The 22377-nt window shown below is 39.5% G+C and overlaps 1 protein-coding gene and 1 non-coding gene across 4 annotated transcripts in view; one reads left to right on the top strand and one right to left on the bottom strand.

The window, feature by feature from the left end:
* LOC122566727 (sestrin-1) overlaps nucleotides 1–22377 on the bottom strand; it is a 148807-nt gene that overhangs the window by 36772 nt on the left and 89658 nt on the right. The gene's annotated exons all lie outside the window — the stretch shown is intronic.
* Trnaa-agc lies at nucleotides 1321–1393 on the top strand. The gene has a single exon. It is a non-coding gene; the product is annotated as a tRNA-Ala (tRNA).

Below are 22377 nucleotides of genomic sequence, written 5' to 3'. Positions count from 1 at the left end.
GTCGCAAGTTCGTTGCTTGGCGATCTGTTTACATCCGTCAGCCACTGATATCCTTTATTTTTGTTCTATACTTTACGAATCTAAATAGTCATTCACAATCGCATATACGAGACAGCAAGAAACATCTTTGAAAATCTCTTCCAACGACAACACGATTTTGACAATCCAATAATTAAATGCCACGAAATTGTGACTGGAACGTTTCCAATTTCAGATAGTAACAATAAAATATACAGCATAACATGAATTGTAATTATGTTATTGTTTGTCATTGAAACTTATGACCGGCTGTCCCACATCGGCCGGATTTAAATGACTAATCCAAACCTAATCCAGGTCATTAATAGTGTTACGTTCGGTGACTCTTTTTTATGTTCGAGGCGACCACCAACTGTGCACATAGAATTAAGCGGATCGCAATAATCCTAAGGAACTGTTATAAAAGGAGGCTTTTCGATTTACTATTAAGGCCGTCAATTGGCATATAACACCTTCTAATCAAGAGGTTCCTTATGGTTATTGCTCCATCAGATAAAACTTGTATGTTTGGTTCTAGCCGAATCTAATGTTTAAGTCTAAAGGGTAATGTCTTGTTAGTCTGCGGATCTGGTCCATTGTGAAGAAACAGATAATCGCTTTTAATACGCAGTTGTATACAGGATTGTAACTTGAATTGATCCCAGAATACTCAAGCACACGCAGTTTACATGCACTACGTATAAACAAAAGATAAGAGTTGGGTTTGGGTTAGCTTTTTAAATCGTGGCGCCGCCACCACGCTGCAAGGCGGCCGATAACCGATACCAACGCATACTCACAATTATAGACAGAATTCACTGTAGTAGTAGTACCGACAGATTTTTGCCTATATCTCGGGAACTAAGACCGAGCGGCGGTTACGCGTATTGCAGAATCTTTATAGAATCAATTGCTGCCAATTGGAAATCCAAGATGGCAGCAGCTTTCGAAGTAATTAGCAGAGGCTCGTATATCGTTCGAATCTTTTGAAATAATTTTCGATTCAGTAATTATGTTCGTAATATTGTATCATTACCATTTAGTTAAAGGATAGAGTGCAACGATCTGACATACACCGACGATGACTCAACAATGACCAACACAGAGGAAGGAGAGCCTCGATAAACGAATTCCTCGAAGGACAATAGTTCGATTCTTACGTCTAATCGGTTGCATCGACTTCTTAATTAACCGGCTGTCAATTAACGCTGCCGAGTCAGCGAAAAATCAATTAGAAGAAATTGTGTCATGCTATCGGAGCTTTGCTCCGGAAGTTTCGCAGAATTCCAGCGTCTGTTATCAGGGGGCGTAGCTCAGATGGTAGAGCGCTCGCTTAGCATGCGAGAGGTACCGGGATCGATGCCCGGCGCCTCCAAGTTGGTTTTTTTTTCCTGTCAAAATTATCATTAAACGAGTCATTTTCAACGATCTTATAATTCCATTAAGCATGTACGAATCTCGTTTCTAAATACGAGTATCGTTTTCAAACGAATGGACGATTTTATACGATATGAAATATGTAGATTACAGCGGAGAAACGTGACAAGTACATTTCCTGGTTCCAGTGTCATTACGCGATCAGGGGAGGAGAATTTGAGCGTGAGCAGTAGTCGAAAATGAGCATCTGCTAGCTCCAAAGACGTGTATTTTAAAAATAGCTGACAAATTGACAAAGTTTTGTGGAAGCCAAGATATTTTATAAATTTTGGACGGGATGAAAGAACACATGTTTAGCTTCGAAAATAGATTTTGGAAACACGGGATTGGTTGAGAAACTGCTTCTCTGTAAAAGATAGAAAATGCGACTTGTCATGTTCTTCCTCTACAGTCGTCACATATTGCGATACTTCGTCCTACTATTTAGTTTTTTACGTAGAAAAGGAATATGTATGAGTTATAGGCCAACGTGATAGGTTACATAAAAAATGTGCTACTTGATACAGCAGCTACTACGTTACAAGAATCGGAGCCACAAATTGAAACCCGATGTCGGGTAGCAAGGGAAAGGTGCAGAATATTTGAGCACGTATGGTACTCCATAAAGCGGGCTCTAATGAGTGAGAATCGAACATTTGTCATAGACGAATATGTTCCCTACCCTCGTGTCTATCACGGCCGGGTAGTTTGACAACTCCTGATAAGTCACGTACATGTGACGATGTCGTGGATACTTGAGAACTATGTCCATATTCGGTATTAATAAGCACGTTGTAACCTCCGTATACATTTTCCGAATGGTTTCGAATTTTATCAATAAGGTTATTGTTATCGCATCTGAGTTTAACGTTAATGAAATTTCAGGAAGTTTGACATTGGCGAGCGCTGTATGTACACGAAAAATATCTACTTTACAGAATAACTAAATCATCGATTACATATTTATCATTTTTTATCGACACGATTAGATCATCTACGCACACAAAAATAATCGCATCTGTGTTTGCACGGGAACCACGAAACGTATACATAAATAGTCATCGCAAATATAGATTAGATCATCAACTAAATTTCGATAGGGGATCTATTTAATAAGATTTATTGAATAAGACGGACAGCCACGTTTATTAACACGTTGTCCATGCATCTGTCACGCTACAATATCGATACTAAGCCCAATTAAACAACGCGATACGTATTGTTTGCCCCTCGAATCAATCCGATTTTAACAGCGACAAGTAGTAGCTGTTCGAAAATTTGCTGCATTATCATATCAAACAGCTGCGGTACAAAGATTTTCTCTAATAACACGCACACGAATTGCCTGTTCCACAGATACACAAACGCTCGCTATGGCGTATAAACGCTTCTCTACTTCATCATAAAATAATACCGTGACGCAAAACGTATCGCGTTGTTCCATATTCGGGGTTACTCTGAAACGTGGTTTTGCCATTGCTATAGATCGCTGCCTACGACCAATGGCTAATTCAGACGGAGAGGTTCGGAGAGCAAAGGGATACAATGGGCAGAAACCAGTGGCTTGGTTACCCGATGCTCCATCGTTTGGCAAAAAAGCTCTCTTGTCGATCAGGTTAACTTACCGTAATCACCGCGTGTGAATGTAGATTTTGCTTTTCTGTAATTTAGGCTTCTTCATTCCGAAAAATACAATTAAGGTTACCAGACGTGAATATTCCTGTAAGAAAATGTCAAGTCCGAACGTCTGGGTCGACTACTTGGTCATCGTTGCCCTCGGCTGTAGGAAGAAAGAGCGTCAACACTTGAGGGTGGCATAAATTTTAAGCCCTCGCCCGTACGGTGTCGTAAACTAGCGGATCCTGATACTTTGCGACTGCGACGTCTAGTACGTTCGATTTATTCTTTGTAGAATCGTCGACAAGGGCGAATGGAACTGACTATTTTACACGTTTCCTACCATCCTGAATAAAAGTAGAGTCTCGGATAAATCGGGATACGTTCTGTATCAATAATAAATTATATTCCCTTAAAATTGACTTACATACCTGAGATAAATTATCTTATAAGTAGCTAACGAGGTTCAATACCATATCTATATATAACTACATATATAGCTATGTATAATGCATTAGCAAAAAAGAAATAGAAAATTATCATCTGTTTCTAGTGCTAACCTCTTGAAAGATATCGATACGTATGTGTAGGTTTACTTTTTGTGTAATTGAAGTATAATTCTGGAAGATACGATCATATATGTGTACACTATGTTTCTGATGGGTATCCCGCTAGGGATAGCCATCCACGTGTTATTTAGCAATTAAGTTGGAAGAATTTACCAAATGTCCAGCTGGACAAATTGTAAAGTATAAATTAAACAAACAAAAAAAAAAAGAAATTATATTTCTTAGACGTATCAGTATTTTCCTCGAGTATTGTATCTCCCATTTAGTATTCACAGATATACAGAGCTATAAAGTGTGACGGTTAAATATTGTGGAAAATATTGGTGATACAATACGAAAGATTTTCGTATTCCTTGTCTTTCATACGATAAGTTTTAAATACATTAAAGCTAATGTATCTTTTTATCTAATCGCTTTCCGATCTTATATTTTCGATTTACCTTATTACTTGCTTATGAAGAATTAAAAAGCGCATCAAGCGGTGTATAGAAAAATGTATAGTTCTATTTAGAGAAATAGAAGGGACCTTGAGATATCCTTGATTCCTTCATGTACAAAGAATTCAATTACGCGACAAGTCGTGGCTCCTAGGATACTAAAAATTTCCTTAACAACGTTTTATTCTATCGCCAATATCTACGACGATGTTCAGCTGTCACGCTTTACGTATTTGTATATTTAAATAAACACTTGAACAATAACGAGCAATTATCTTTTCCTTAAAAATTCGCCCTTGAAGAGGTTAATAGATTCGTCCGCAAAATAGTTGATCACAGCAAATGTGTAAAGGCATAGGAATGTCGAGCGATACACGTGTCTTCTTCAAACATTGCAAAGCTAAAACGTGAATGTGAAACGAAGTACAATCAAGGAGTGAAACGTGATGTATCTAGATAAGAAGATTAGATCTTTTTTTTTTTTTTCCTGATCAACGATATCGGCTGACTCGATAAATAATACCGAATAACAATCACCGAACGTCCTCTGACTAATGGAAAAGAGAAATTAATAACGCTGTGGTAATCGATCGTTCGAACAAAATTATGGGACATGGCTGAAGCGACCAATACATAGCGGTATTGTCAAGTACGATTCATCGGCGTGATTTCACACAGCAGAATTTTGCAATAACAATGCACGAGGCTGATAAAGTACAGATATCCGTGTCATCCCGACACGCGTTAGTCGACCGTTCGTTTCGTTTCTCGTTTCCCATTTCACGAAAACATCGTGCTGAACATTATCAGGGACTGGTGAATACGCGAGCATATTATCTGCGAGTCTATTGACGACGAAATATCAATAATAGAAGACGAAAATGCACGCTCTTCTTATTGGTCGGAAGACAATAAAGCGGTATCGGTCGAACGATCGATACTCCCGGCCAATCGCTGCTGTGACGATTCTTCTTTCGCCAATCGTTGGTCAAATCTCGCTATTGCGACACGTGGTGAAACGTTCGATGCGATAAATAAAATGTAATTATACGAAGGTTAGATGCGTGCATTCTTTTTTATTGAAAACCAGATAAATACAAAAAATGATGCATAAAATTTGTATTTATTTACGGGATTTTCTAATGGGGTTTCATGCATTTATGAGTACCTACAGCGATACGTTTTAAGACTCAAAGTCGTACAAATTTTTCTATTACGATTTAACTTTGCTCGAAGTTTCTTCAAATTAAAGATCTCGTCAACTGTTCCGCTTCTCCTCTGAACTATAATTCTTTGATTAAAGAAACGGAGGAGCGAAACGAAATAAAATTCATCGAGTAGATTCTGAATAGAAATGAAAGAAAAATGAAAAATAAGTACTCGAAATGGCGAATGTGAGAAAGACAAAGTCTGGATGATATCTGATTGCCACTGTGAAAAATATTCGATTGTTTTGCTCCGTCTTACGGTCAGCATAATCGACACTTACAAGCAATTTTTCCACTTACGGTCAGCATAACCGACACTTACAAGCAACTTTTCCACTTACGGTCAGCATGAAATAACAATCTTGCATAATTTGCATGGTACATCGAGTACAAGTGTTGACCCGTACGTAATCTGTTTACTGAATATTGCCAGAATCATTTAATTGCTGCACTTTCGCGCGATAAAGACAGTCGACTGTAACACCTGATAACATCGAGCAGTCATCGGAAACAGGACCGTAAATCATTAATTATTAACGAAATATAAATGTTTCATGATAACATAATACAATATATATCTTCGCATGGTTTCGTACCTTTTTTCAACGCGTCATAGGACGATATCGATATATTATAATATTATGTTACAATAATTACTAGAGTTAAATAACAGAATTAATAAGAATTCCAGCGATTAAGGTTTTAGAAATCATTGTGAATTTCTAAAAAAATATCTACAGTCACTGCTAATATTGTTTCACATTGATTACAATCTCGATATTATTTTGCTAATAATCGATCTGATGAATGATTTATTCGTCTAATAATCACGGTTCACTTAATCGATAATCTACGATCGAACATATCATCTACTCCAAACGAAGTCTTTGTTAGTCATAAGAATTATGAACGTCATTCTGAGGTTAAGAAGCAAAATGAATTCCGCCATAGGTCACCTAACGTCTTGAATGACTATGGAACCATGTACACTCTACCTCTTAATCGCTTGAACTTTGATCGAAGTACAGAAAGATTAATGTTACCCTTCATTTATAATCGCGTTCAGTTTGCTGCTAACTCGCGTTCATAACAAGCTAATCTATCGATTTGACCGTTTGAACGAGAATCGAACCACTCATCAAGAATATCGAAAGAACGACTGCCATAATACTTCCTATTAAGAGTAGTTCCTAAGTACCGGAATTTAGTCGCGGTATCCTATTAACGTTGGAAATACAAGAAGAACGGTTAAGGAGCTGTTCGTAGAAGTTTCATTCAGAAAACTAGTGTTATTCGTTGAACTTGTCGAGAAAAAAGCCGATCGTATTTGTAGAAGTTTGAGGCGGTATATTTGATGGTCGGATATTAAGTAAATCGGTGTTAAGTAAGATTAATATAATCGATATTAAGTATACTTTTAAGTATACGTACTGTCACTGTTGACTGAAGTGTCCTGTCTATCGCTTTGAAACCAAAGGAGATAGGAATTCAATCATTTTCTCTGTGTCGTCTTTATTTTTCTTCGTTCGATTAAAGATATTAGCTGGCTAGGAAGTATGATTAATATTTGAAAGGTAAGAAATACCAGAAGCATCAAATATTTCAACATATCTGGAAAAATGAAGAAATGCTAAATAGAACGTTCTGACTAAGGAGGGCAGTATAGGTGTTATATAAAAGATCGGACGAATTGGATACTCGAAAAATATCAGAAAAAAATAACCGCCTCCACCTTAAGATGACGTAGGCAAAAAATTATCTTCAACGTTTTCAAGCCTTTCCGCGTATCAATGCTCGTTCGACGCAAACACTGGATGAAAATTTCATAAACAGCGCTATCAAACAGCAAATAGCCTCGATATTTTCTTAGATTGCTTTGAAAATTCGTGCAACGATATCGTTTTAAAATTCCAATATCGATTTCCTTTTCTCTCCACTTTCATTATTCATTGTCATGACATTTTTTTTTGTTTCTTTCGTTTTTATCTCACTTATATATTCCGACTGATTTAATTTGTTCTTCTGAAATAGACAGATCGAATAGTACATTCTAATTGAAACTTCCTCTCGAAACAAGCAAACTAAATAAAATCGGATGATATCGATGGAATATGTTTTATTTTATCTGCCCATCTTGTTCATTTCGCGTACTTATTTTTCACTATATTGTCGCGGATTTATCTCTGCTTTGGCTTTGAAGAAACTTAATAAACGATGAGTTTGTCGTAAATAGATCTCATTGAAAGAAGACTATGTTGCAACGGGCGAAAGACAAAGTTTAACTGAAGCATACGTTACTCCAGAGATTCTTAAGGATTTCATAAAGTTATTACAAAATTCCACATATTTACAGTTCTTCGGGTACGAAGAATTCGCTAGAATTACTCTTTCTTATCTCGTTTCTATTCTATCGCTAGACCGTGAATTTTTATGTAAACGTTTCCATAAATACCATGAAGCAAATAAAACTTATTTGCTCGTATGAAACATCGAGCGTGAAAGATGAAATTTTCTACGAATGCGTAAACATTTCCAGTCTACTCATCTATATTCGAATCGAAGCGACGAAGGTAGCTGTTCCCATTGTTATTACCGTTATCAGTGTCTTGTAGAACTTTGAAGCGTTCCCACGTGCGCCGCAAGGGTGGTTTTTATGTTGGAATAAATTTATCAAATTACATTGTATCACAATAAGATCAAAGGACAGCGGCGTCCCTCGACGCAACATGGTTCCTTTTGTCGCGGACTCTGCCAAATCGATGCGCACCCTTCACCGTAGCAGTCGACTTTTATGCGATAGTAAATTAACCGAAGCTCGTAGAGGAAACGCGGGAAAGCGTGCCATGATGGCGAAAAACTTGCCTGTCCGGGCATAAAATCTCATGACGTAAGGTGATTCACAAAGTGTTGGGCCGCTTGCCATACAAAACTTTCACGGATATATTATGCGCGTTAGAGAAAACTTTTTGGAACTTTGTTAACATCGTAACCGGACAAAATTATTCTAACATATTGGGAAAGTTTGTAACAAATCCGACAATATATACAGAAGATATAAGACATTTATTGCAGCTACAATGCATAATTTCACTTCGCAAGAAATTAATATACAGTTGCTTTACCTTAGTTTACCCATCACGGAAACGTTGCTTTAACGCAACATCTCATTCGCAATTTCTCTTCATCGAAATTTACATTAGAATTTACATCGTCCAACTCTGTTCTTTTAGCATCGCAACTACGAAAGAAAATTCTAAGGATACGGCCGATATTTTCTACCTAAACTGAGACAATAAATATTTTCTGCGACCTTTAAGATGATTTCTATAACCTACATAATGTATATCTACATAAGAGATTTTTCAAATACTTTCGTGAGTCATAGTAGACACATTTAGCCATTGATTTTGCGCGTCTCGTCTAACGTTCTTCGTTCGATACGACCTATAATCTATAATCTATAGGGTCACGGAGGATCGAGGAACGCATGCGTGATGCATTTTACGATCGAGATATAAAACCATGACGAATAGTATATATCATATCCTTGCCCATTTTCCTATGATCGTAAAATACCGAGGTCGATCGACCGTTCTGAGAACCGCCATTAGCAGCGGATTAGGGTAGCCATCAGTAGCGTAGAAATATCGAATTGCAGCAAGCATAAGATTAGATTTCCGACTGATAATTTAACTTTACAATAACTCTCATGCAACGCGACTCGATCTTCCCACCCAGTATCTTAAATAATTCCACGAAAAACGACGATACGGAGGAAGATGGAAATAAAGCAACATTTCTATCGCGATGAACCGATACGCAAGGATCGGTGAAAACGACTGTGGATTAGAAGACGCAAAGAACGAGAATCCCTTACAAGTTCCCCCGTCACGAAGTGAGCCGTGACTGCGGAAGGGTGCAGAAGTGATTGCGGGCCATGTGTCAACGGAATAATAAAAGGACCCCGTCGAAAGACGTGGCTCGTTTGAAATTGCGTGCCTCACGAGTAATAATGGCTGGACGCGGCGCAACGCGATAGCTCGGAAGAAAAGATCTTGCAGCCGGTCTCGTGGCGGACCTTTTATGATCCTCGAAAAGAGAAATTGACTGATTCCAGGCTCTGTAGAAACAGAAACACGTTTCGTTTCCGGTGGAACGAGAACAGGCTCGTTGAAAGGGAACATGGATCTCGTTCTTTTAATCTGCTCGTCAAATCCTCGACGCTCGTTCAGTGATCTAATACGAGATTAAAATTGAAAAATCGGAGAATGTGGGGTCGTCACACTCGAAGAAACGTTAGAGCTCGTTGCTCAGAGAATAGCATGTGAGTAAAAGGAAAAAAAAGATACGTATTTCCTGCTGTCAAATAATAGATATACGATTTTATTTGTATAATGTAAAACTTTCGAAACTTTCGAAACTTTAGATCTACGAAAAATAATTATTGCGTTCCATCTACGATAACTGCCTCCTTCCGAGCGACCAACGCAAAATGCACTGTGTTCATCGTCGAAATAACCAACCTCCACGTGAAAATGCGTTTTTCTGGCAATCGCGATTCGTGCTGATTGACAGAGCGAAAATAAATCGAGTAGTCGAATAAATATTGCACCCTTCGTTTCCGCCGTTTCGTACGGGATGATCGAGGTTGTATTAAAACCACCGGTATACGTGAAACGCATGAAAGGCCACTTACGACCCTACCAAATTTCGACTGGATCCGGCGACTGACAGGAGACGAAATTTCCATGAAAAATTAAAGACACGGTCAAATTATTTACAAACAGGAAGATGAGTACGGGGTTGGTGATTTTATGTGTGCGCACGACGGGATTGGTAAGAGCGATCAGCTGTTTCCAGAGGCGTAGGATCGTCGTGGATCTCTGGGAGGAGAAGCTGCTTCGTGTTACGGTCGCAGAGCAGAAATGGTTTTGGGGAACTCTGCGGGCGCATTAGGGTGCTGCAACGCCGTTCTAATATTTATGGCAATGCGTAACTTTCGGCGGATGAAACGGTATATGACGAAATAATCGATCGGTTTACGTGAAACGCGGATTGGGATTGGATGAATATTCGAGATGAGACAAGAGGGATTCTTGGCTCGTAATCGAGGGTATCGGTGTTTTGACAAGAGAGATTTGACTTTGTGGAACAGATGACGAGAGAGGAAGGAGTGAAGATAGATCGAACGAAAGAAACACAGCATAATTATCGACGATCGGTAAACAACAAAGTCGGTTATCGGACGACTGATGCAACACGGAAACGAGTTTCGTCAGCTGCTGCAAATAGACTACGAGGGACTATAGATAGACTTAATCGGTCGTAATTGTGCATTTTTCCTCGGATAACGATCGTATAAGCCTGACAGCAATCCGATAGAAACACGCTCGACGTATCCTTTGTTCTTAGGGGAACGAACCACGATGATTCATAAGAACGTCGAAGAGAAAATTCAATTTACTCTTATTAATATATCGAAACTTTCTCCTCACGATAGAGAGTGAATTAGGAGCAAACAAAAAGCTGATAACTTTAATCTATTCCTTTTTTTCGTATTTACCGAATAAGGTTTATCTTCAAAGGTTCTCAAGTCGTCACATATGACCAGCGGATTAATCGACGTTAATCGATACTTCTATCTAGAATTTAAAAGAACCTTCTAGAAGCGAAGAAGACAGTACGAACCATTGATTGGGGATGCTGACTAACGCGAGAGACGAGAAACTCTCGGTATACAGACATTTATCTGGAAATTTGTTCTACAGCCTGCAGATAAATCTGTGCGAGTGGCTCCGTTGTGTATGTACACGTCATTGGTCAACACACACGGTTATCCACTGCTTCTATCGTGACCTATATTTGTACGAAGGGTGATTATTTCCCCTTGATTTTTTCCCTCCTCGTTGCTCGTTCAAAGAACAGGCCATTGTTGCACTGGAGGGGTACCGCGTGATTCGAATCGAAACGTATTTTTCTTTCTTCCATCTACTCCAAGGTTCAGCCCTTTATTCGGAACGCGTCATAACAAAATTCATGGATAATTTGTTACCCGCTGTTTTCCGACAGGCAAACTTTCACGCACGAACGAACGGTCCCGCAGCTTTCAAAATCATCGTTTACGATCTCTGTCGTTTCGAAACAGAATTTCTCTCACACCATCGCAGCGACACGTCGAGCTAAAGCAAATATTGAGACTTCAAAGGTTCTACCATTTCATCTTCGATACACAGCAGAACAAATATTCTCTGTGGAACATCGTTCTTTACGTTTCGAGATAATTTGAAAGTTCGGTCGGCATACAGTGGCTAAGGAAAGTATGGCGCGTGATTACAGATCTGTAAATCGGTAGATTTGAGCAAGCAAGTTCGTGTTATAATCGCGAAAGAGAGGATTTAAAGAGCCGTTGATCCCTTGCATTGAAATCACTATGATCGACCATCACCTTCTCTTCGCCAGACCTCGCAACAATATGACTAACTTTATCGTTTCAAAATAGCGTTTAACGCTTCATCGCAGCGAGGCAGCCGGTTTCTGAAACGTATGTACATACATTAAAAATGTATACACGCGTAATTGCTACGCAAGTAGCCGCGTTATCTCTTCACGCGTAATACAACGATCAACCACGAACACGCGATTTCATTATCGAATGCTGTGAATCGAAGATTTTGTCGGATATTTCGAGAAATGAGGGTTATTTTGAGAATTTATGACCCTTTACAGGAACCCTTCGAGCGCCTATATGTCCCAGCGAATTTAAATTACTCTCTACACGGGTCGGTCCATGCTTTTTCTTCGTTCACAGCTATATTCGCCCGTTTCTCTTCAAAGACGGAGGGATGAGACTTCTCTGCCTCTTGAGAATCTTCACGAGATCTCTTCCCTTCGAGGATTCATTTCCCTTGCCCAACAGGGGTGTCTCGGTTGTACTTTGCATACGTTTCCCAAATCCTATGCAGCGTTTGGAGCTCAGTCACCTACCTTATCTCGTAGAAATAAACGTTCTGACAGCAACGATGTGATTAATGACTCGTGCATAATAGTTGCAACAATTATTCTCGTCGAGTTTTTTTCATTACGTGAGAAAAACACATTCGACACACATGATCGCTGGCCGATTTACTGTGTCAGATGGATATCAGTCACGTGAATCTTCGTGTCCAGCGAGAAATAAAACTAATAACACATCGTTCGAGGAATATGTTAATGTGCTGCACAAATCCCAAGTCCTTTTGCATCGATACGCGCATGTAACAGATTCCGTGACAAAGTCTACTCTTACTTGCTTCTCTCTGATAAATCAAACACGGGAGATTCGATAGACGTGCATAGTCCTTTGTGACTGACCATATACGCGTACACCGATTTGGTTTTATCCCCGAGGCAAGAGCGTAGCTTTTGTTTCCACTCGTTAGCCCAATTTCGAAGTACGTTCGGTATCAAGTATTTTTAATTTCATATTGACACGTCGAGTCGCGCACGCTCGAGTAAAAAAAAAGAAACGTATCGAAAGATACAGAGGACGAAATACGAGTAACCAATGGTTGTTCTCCCTCCGTTACATTTAACAAAGTTACGAAGAGCGAAATTTGGTGCCACCTTCGCGATTTACTTTGACGACCAGCTAAAACATAAACAATAAGAAGAGGAGGAGGAGGAGAGAGAGAGAGAGAGAGAGAGAGAAGCCATTAAACTCGATCGATTCACGCGCAAATGAGAACCTATATTTGCTAATTAAATTGGAGACTAAATTCAGTCATACATATGTAGCAGTGGCTGCCACACTGTGGTCGGCGTTTACATGGAACAAAGAGACTCTCTGTGAAGCTCGATCCAGTAGCCGTGATCCGAGATTATAAGCGAGGCGTTAAAGTCACTTTGCAAAACCGGTCTTGCATACAGTAGCCTTACCAACTAACCGAAGAATGCAATAAAATTACCAGGCAATTGTATCCACGTGTCGGTTGACGACGAAAGAGCAAGTAGTTTTGGTTTCCCCATCTCTGCAACCTACCAAGCTTGTAAACGATGATTAATACGCAGCGATCGAATCTACGCGACGTCTCCTCGACAGGGAACTTCGTTACACAGCCTTCGCGTTCCTATCAGCATACGTAGAAAAATTCGTTGTCTCTTTCGGACAGGCGTGATTGATGAAAGCTTTTTTCATCTGTCTTTTTTACTTCGAAGATGTTCGAAATTAGGTTCATTCTTCTTTCGTTACGAGCTGTTTTGAAATAGTTACACTTTCGAAAGGTTACCATAGTTCAGACTAAAATAATCTGGAAATTATTTAACCTCGTTGCGCAACATTAGTACGCGTCCGCTTCGTCGGACGAAATTACAGGGTGAAATGACGAAGTGAAACTTTCCATTGGCGCCATTTTCTGGGCCGAATTATCGTTAAGATTTCTTTTAAGCGAGCCATACCGTGAAAAGGGAGGCCTGGTAATGGAAAGAAGCTGTTCCGAGGGTTTCCTTTCAGTTATACTTGCCCCCATTTGTTGACCCTTCTTGAAACAGTTACGGCTGATTTAAGAACACCATAACGTTCCTGCTTCTATAATACATTCAGGACATGCTTCATGAAAATTCATGCAAATTAGACGTCGAATAAACGAGCGAACGGAATCATCGTCGTTGAAAATCCGTCGTCTCGCGAGAACAAAAGTGTGTCACTGAGAAGAGACAGCCGAAGAAAGTGGATACTCAATTAAAACCAAAAACGTTTAATCGTGATCATATAGAAAAAGAGAAGAAGAGAAAGTCTTTCTTCTTTCTTTTTCTAAGTAAATGTTTCGACGATTGAAACAATACCGAGGAGAGGAAAAATTCTTCCAAAGTTTTCCTAACAGCGATCAAAGAAACAGACAATAATATTAACGGTGCATTTTTCGTAATTTTTTTTTTTTTATTATTATTTTTTTAAATTTTACAATTTGTCCAGTAGGACATTTGGTAAAATATTATAGCATTTCGTAAAATTTGAAAGTACCGATGAAAAGAAAGAAAACATTAGTCTAAGTATGTAAATACATTAACAGGGAAACAAAGAAATAGAGCAATGAAATTTTGGCGAGGAACGACTCTAAAATATATATTTTTTTTTTTTTTATTTATTGTTTGTCTGCATTTTACAATTTGTCCATTAGGACATTTGGTAAAATATTATAATTTAAGAACTCTAAAATATGGTAAGTATTTTTCTTTCAGCCATTACGTGTTGTAGAGGGACGTGGTCGAGAGTAAACGTGTTCGTCTATTCGGACCGCCTATCCAACTTCATTTCTACTCTTGGTAAAACCGTCTTGGAAAATTCCACTAATCTTTTGTGCTCAGAACACCGAACTATAGACGCTTCGTTCAGAAGGGACCCAACTACACGTAAACGCCCCTCTGCACCGTTGAACCGAGACCAAAAATACAGGTAGCCACGAGTTTCGTTCAGAACTTTCGAAATACTGAACGACGATGGACAAAATACGAAGTTGGAACTGTACAGATTTTATATTTTCTTTAAAAGATAGAGAATATCCTTACTCACAAATTGTGCAATCATTTGCAGACAAATGGAACGACGATTGTGAACGATGTTCGAGAAGAATGCAGTGAATTGTGTGGAAATTTCGGATATTGATGTCTTTTTTTTTTTTATTTAATAATTTACATTCACAATTTGTCCAATTTGGACATTTGGTGAAATTTTTTAGCTGTATATCGATGATATGAAATGCAAGATAACGAAATGAATCGTAAATGATTCATTTATTTTATCGCGTCTCGATCGACATGGTGCAACGGTGGTTGAACGTTTCGTTTTCTTGGCGAAACCCCTTGCATGCGTTGCACAATAGTTAGCGTAGACAGTGCAAGGTATTCGAGTCATTGTTTTAATTGGAATATTGACATTTCTTAGCCATTGAAATACATTGTTAGTATTTCGCAAATGAGCGTCCAATGCGGATAGTGGGAAGAACGCGTGATTAACGGCGGATGAGTGAGAGGGAGAGAGAAAGAGAGCTAAAGAGAGCGGAGTCATCAAAAGATCGGTAGCATGAACACTAATTACGTAATCACAGCCAGTAGTAGAGGTTGTATTTTTTTAGTTTTTAACATCCTCTTCGTCCTCAACATGCTAGTAGATTTCGAGTTAATGAAAAATGAAACGAGATTAATAAAACTTTTGATTAAGAAATCGTAAGTATGTGAAAAAACATTGAATATCTGGTCACTTAAAAATATTTTATAAACAAAATGGAATTGTAAATAGAAATCTATCGTCGTACCAAAGTTTCTATTAAACAAACCGAAACGGAATAATGATAACGTGCTTCGATTCGATTCCCTGGTGGAATAACATCGTTCACGCCTTCACGGGACGTTTAGCTGAGCACGTGTTCTCTACCGAAGCGAGCTGCCTCGATTAATGCAAATATTATATTGCCCTCGTTACGCCCCGGACTTCTGTTCATATAATTCGATTATTTTTAAGCGGTCGCATACAATTAAGCCATGCACCGTAACACCGAGGTATTATATTCATTCGACGGCTGCTTTTTCATTAGATGATCCGTTAATTAAAAGCAAAAGCTGCGCACGTGCATGCCATGCGAACCAATCATCTTTCGATCGACAAATCTTGCTTGCCTCGTTTAAATCGTTATCGATCTTCTTTAATGTAATTTTCGTTCTATGACATTTAAAAATTGGTCGGATATTCCATCTCAAATAGAAATATCTTTTACGATTGATAGGATATGAATACACGCAGAGGATATAACGACTTATTGAAAGTAAATTTTATTGAAAATAAATTACAGATTCTTACGTAATCGCGTTTTATTCCCACTATATTGGAATTGTAAATAATATTTGTCAACGGAATACGAACACGGGCTCGTTATTCCACGAATATTCATCTAAAACGTTGAGAGCGTAAAAAGAGAGAAAGAGAGAAATAACAAAAGGAGCGAAACCGTGTCGAGAAGTAGGGAGATTCGGTAAACAAGGCAATTCCAAGACGATGAATTATTTAAACGAAGTACGATACGAAAATAGTGGCGCCATTCACAATTCGATTACCTGATTCGAAACTTTTCCACTGGCACGAAGAGAAATATGTTTTTTCCGCGCGTTCCCGTTTAATTAGTCATGAATTGTCGATAACATCGGCAAGGTTACTCGTAACCCGGTACAAAGGCGATCCGCGATGACTTAATTCGAAATCAGGCTCTCCTCGTTCGTTTTTCTTTCTGTCCATTCTTTTATAAACGTTGCGTGTTGTAAAAATAAAAGAGAAGGATATAAGTCTTCTTTCGCTCGGAGAATCAGGCGAGTAATTAATATTCTCGCGATTGATAAATGAAAATAAATTGTTATACAGCATTCTCTACATATGATTTTTCTCATTCTCTCTTTTTAAATGACCGATGACTACCATTTTTATTTACGTATATGGTGAATAAAAAGAGATATTACGTCAAGTGCGATGATAGATTTTACTTGTAATTCTCAATGAGAATTGATTGTAAAATTCTACCAAATAAAAAAAAAAAAAAGAAAAGAAAATGCAAGGGAAGAACGGCAACACATCCACACCAGCTGGTTGCTGAAGCGAGCAAAACCCTCATAGAAAGAAGACTAAAAAGAGAACACCCCACTGATCTCACTAAAGAAATAAAATAGTCAAACTCGAAGATGGTATCTCGCTGGGGGTAGCCATCCACGTGTTATTTAGCAATTAAGTTAAAAAAATTTACCAAATGTCCAGCTGGACAAATTGTAAAGCACAAACTAAATAATAAAGAAAAAAGCTTTTAAAGAACCACCGGTGCTGGTACTTACACCGTCGACTAAAAATTCTACAAAGAATGTATCAAAAACACTTGCTCACTGCCATCTGTTGTTTGTCGTTCGGTTGTCAAGCTTCCGTGCATCTCGTCGATCGTTACTCAACCGGACGACGACAGACATGGACTTTACGTAAACGTCCTATCAACTTTTATAACCGTAACACATTTTGGACATAATCAGATCGCTTAATAAAGCGGATTGGCGCTTGAATAAATTAATTATATAAAGAGCGCAGTGGGAAAATGGCACAAGTACATTGTTTCACATACATGAATTAAGTATGAGACGATATAATATATTGTAATTGTACCATAGTATCTTTATCCGCGGTCTTCTTAAGTTAAACACTTTGTCATCCTTTTTCTTACATTTCCTTTGAATCTATAGTCTGCTTCAGATACGTAGTTTAGACAAGTTAGCAAGTAAAGCCGAATTGACACTGTTAATTCATCGACAAACGTTCGTTTTCATCCTCGTTTAATCCGCAGCGAACCTCCAGTGCACAGTGTATATTTGGCTTTGCTTGCTACTTGACTCAAACTACCGGCCGTGTCTGAACCAACATTAATATTTATACTATATATTTAGGCGAATCCGGAAGAACAGAGAGCACGAGTTCCGAAATCAAAAGAGAAACAAGAAAGCAAAAAAAAGAAAAAAGAAAAGACGTGAAGGGACAATGAGAGGCCATTATGCCTGCGTTGCATCGCGAAATGCAATTCAGACACACCTGTAACGTCGACACGGTCGCGGCCGTCGTTCGTAAAAATATTCATCCAGGTCGACGAACGAAAAATGAATTCTTCTGCGACGATCGAGGCACCGAAGACGGGAATTTCCATACGGTAATATGTCACCGAACTGCATAACTCGATTGAATACAAAGGACCGACGTTCTTTCACCGGAAGCGGCATGGCAACGAACAGAAAGGCACGTGAGCGAGGAGAACCAGAAGAAAGATAGCGAAAAATTTGCAAGAATGAGGAAACAGAAATTTTTGTATTTATTTAGCTTCTGGTTAAAATCCTGGAATATCTAGAAATTGCGATTCACCTTGACGGTTAAACGCTGACCATGTTTGAGCAGTAAAACGGAAAAACAAAACAATTCGGACGACTAAATTAACGAAACAAATATTCCATCCACGAGATCATCCATTCCAACGATCCTCCACGTTTTTCCACGTTCCTGAAAATAGCATTTTTTGGTACTTGTCACAAGCATCTACCATTGACATTACAGCGATCAACTACTTCCAAGCACGACTTTCACGTGGAAAATGAACAAACGTTAATGTGCAACAGAAAAGTGAAAATAATAAATAGGTAAGAAAATATCGCCAGACAGGCCGAAGTGATTGAATTCGCGGAACCGTTATCGAGATATATCTGACAAAAAGCGAGAGACAAGAGATAATGAACGGAAGTGTGGCAAACGCGTGAAACTGGCCGAGCGATAAGTGAAACTATCGGCTCGTAAATCATCAGGATGACATATAGGAAGGGTGTACGTTTATTGGCACTCATGCGATCCGCGTGGCATCAAGATCGTCCTGCCAACCCGGCTACTCCCGTATTCATGCTATGCACAACCATGTGCCGCATTGTGTACACGTTGCACATGCAACTGCAGATGTATGCACATGCATTTAGGTCGGGCCCGGTATCTCTGCCGGTGTGTATGCACGCCGCTGCAAAATTAGCTCCCAGTTCTGTCTTTCGTTCTGTTACCAGGCGCGAGACTACCGAATCTCCCCCGCGAGGGCTTCTTCCAACTTCCGCTGCCGAGTTACCAGCCACCGCATCGCCACGTTAACTGACCGAGATTTCGCCTCGATATCTGGCCATCGCGATTCTTACCAATTCTTGGAACTGATTTTCGCGTCACGCGCGTCTTCTTTAATGTCAATTGTATCTGATGGAAAAGTATTCTTTTACACTTTGCCTCTTATTCTGCTCAAAATTCTGCCAAAAGTTCCACAACATACTGGAATCGAATACTCTTGACGAATGAACGTCCACGTTCGAGTAGAAATGATCGGCCATACAGAACGGGTGGCATTCGTCGACCCGGCAACATACCGTGGAAAAGTTCCACAGGAAATTTACGTAATGCAGACTAACACGTGTATACATGTACCAACGTTGATTCAACGCTGCTTTGATATGTAGATTGCAAACTTTTGCGGCACGTACATAGTCGCAATGTTCAATGTCGATATAGGAAAACTATAGTGGCCATTATAACCAATAACGACTACTAATGAAAATCCATGTTCTTCATCTCCACGATTGCGCGAACGACACTCGGTCAATTAGTTTGACTGACATCAGCAAATAGGAAAATAGTAGATTCAAATACGGGATACGTACAAGTTGTATTCGAAACGAGAAGGAAATTTGTATTTGCAGCGATTTAAAGACACTCAACAGGAATAAAGAAAATACGGAGAAGAGCGCCTACACGCGTTGCTTCCCAAACGTTCAACGGGACAAAGATAGAATTCTCCGCTGATAGTATCAAAGAAATTTTCTTTCCACCCTCGAATACACGAGAGAGCGAAGGCTACCCTTGCACACGTATTAACATCCCTACAGAAGTTAGACGTGCTCGAACGCCCTTGGCGCACGCGGCGAGTGCAACGATTGCCGCAATTATACACCAACAGATAAGATTACGTAAAAGCGCGAGTTTGGCTGCCTTAGTTTGACCTCCGAGCTCACAAGCGACCAGAGAAGAAGGAAATAGATGTAACAAAGAAAAAAAGGAACGGCGACGAGGGAAAAACGGTACAAAGAGATGGAGAGACACCGGGCATGAACGTCGAAGAGAGAAGAAGAACACGAGGAGAAACGGGTTGGAAGAAACGGGAAGACGAAAGAGGGAAGACGAAAGAGGGAAGAAGGAAGAGGGAAGATGAGGTATAGTGCAAAAGAAAAAGAAGAAGAACCGAACGAGCAAGCGAGATAGAAGGCGAAAGAGAGGGATACGTATGACTGCTGGCACCAAGCAGTCTGCTCCGCTCACCTCGCTATTCCCGCAAGCAATGCCAGCCCGAGATTGCTGCTCGGTACTTGACTCGCGTTCACGAACATTCACGAACACGTACGAACACGTTTGAGCGTGAATCGACGTGTACACCGACTGCGACGCGACGGCCAGTTGCCCCGCAGAGAGGAGGGTCGTCCATCACAGTTCAACTCACAAATATTCCAAGTCCTTTTGTGGAACACGTGTTTATTCCCGAGTATCCCACAGTAGTTTCTTTGAAGGAAACTGTCCCTTTTATGCGATCCACAAAGAACCGTATTCTATGCGGCTACTCAGAAAAGCTAGACAATTTCGAGGAAAATAAAAAAGCAAGGACTTTTCCTTTCTTCCTTTTTTATGATTCAGATTTCCTTCGTTTTATTGGTCTTCTGTATTTATAAAGAACGTTGGTAAATTATTGAACCAATGTAAACACGTTTATCGTATTTGTAAAAGAACTATTGCATGATAGATAATTTTATATTTTTATGTCTGACGCAATGTTCGTATAAAGTAACGTTTATGATATAACGTATTATGATCATACTGCAATAATATCGTCAATGCGATTTAATTTGTATGCCAAATAAATGGAAAACTGCGTCATCTTGGAATAGTTCGAATACGCCTTCGGTTCAATAGGTATCTGGAAATTAAAATTCAGTAATAAGCTTTATCTCGTTCTTATCGAGCGAGTATATCGCGCGTCCTTGAGCAGTTGCACTCGCGAAATCGTACCCTTCGCGATATCAGCCACGAAATTTCATTTGACAGCTCTATGGATTATTCATATTCCTCGGAGGAATCGTACGAACAATGACGTCAGACGCGTCGAATACGACAGAAGCCGAAATATCGTGCGAGAAATTTCTGACAAAAGAGGTGAAATGCAAACGATTGCAACGATCAGTCTTGCATATACTTCCGGAAATAAATCCGTCGATATCGAGCAAAAATCAATGATACGTCAAGAAATTCGTGCTCGTGGCAGCATGAAATATAACGAAAGGGAAAAAGCTGGAATAAAAGAAGACGGTACGTGGGAAAAGTAAGTAGAGACAGCTTAGTTGGAACGGAACGCCAAGACACGGCTCGATTCTAAATTTGGTCGAACCACGAGAGAAATGCAGACACACGAGTTGGGAAGAACCCCGGCAGTTACGCGGGGAAAAAGCCAGTGTAGAGGGGCAAGGTGTACTCGAACAGACCGTTCATTGTTTGCAATGGACCGCCTGTATATACGACTCGTTCTAATTCCCTTCCTGTTTACGTTGCTCCACGACTGACTACCGTAGCCTGCTCTTTTCTGCTTGCCAGTTAAACGCGTTAGGTCATACCTCGGAAGTAATGTCGTTTCAGAAACCTATTTCAATGAAAGGATAATAGCGGTAATATAACTAAACCGTATGTATACATTTCTGAAAATTATACGTTTACGAGCAGTGCGAGGTAATAGAAATTTCTTATCTTCAAAATATTCCAATAAGAAACTTACCTTGAATATGTTTTATACCTTTGCCTTTCACATTCTGATAAGAATCTTACCGTGAAAATTTCGTACATATTTATTTACATAATTAAAATTTTCTCTAAATTGAATTTCCCCAACATCGATTCCTGAGAGGAGACTATTTCCCCATTCATCGACTAACTTTCTAACGCTTATCTCGATAAATTTCTTATCTCCCGACTTCGTTTAACTTTCAAGCTACCGTTCGACGCACTTGGGACTAGCCTGAGCCTAAAAAAATATTATTTAGAATCCATCAAATCGAATGTAATACGTGACGAACGTTAATTGGAGTCACGCCAAAGATTAGAGAGACAAACGTGGCGCAAACTTTCCACGCCGAGTTCCGGGGCCATCGTGATTCATGTATTCGCGAGATAGCTCTGACGTTGCGATAAAATTGCAAGGTTCCGATAATCGTAACGATGTTCCTCGTTCATAACAGTCATAAAGGGAAATGTTTTTTTAACGCGTCTATTAACACAGGGTTCCTGGCTGCATCGAGTAAAACACGGTACGAACATGATACAGACACTGCAACGCGGATAGATGTACACGATGTTAACGGTTTACGCGCAACTCTGGATCGCCACGGGTCATAACTTTGAATCGGAGGAGCACAGGTGTCGCCGGAAGTCGTTTTACGAGCGAACGGAAACGTAAATCGGAGTACGACCTTCGTCACGGACCGGAGGGAACTGAATACACGCTACAC

Source organism: Bombus pyrosoma, linkage group LG4, assembly GCF_014825855.1.
Source record: "Bombus pyrosoma isolate SC7728 linkage group LG4, ASM1482585v1, whole genome shotgun sequence".
In the NCBI taxonomy this organism is placed as follows: domain Eukaryota; kingdom Metazoa; phylum Arthropoda; class Insecta; order Hymenoptera; family Apidae; genus Bombus; species Bombus pyrosoma.
This window is presented reverse-complemented; position numbering and strand designations above follow the sequence as displayed.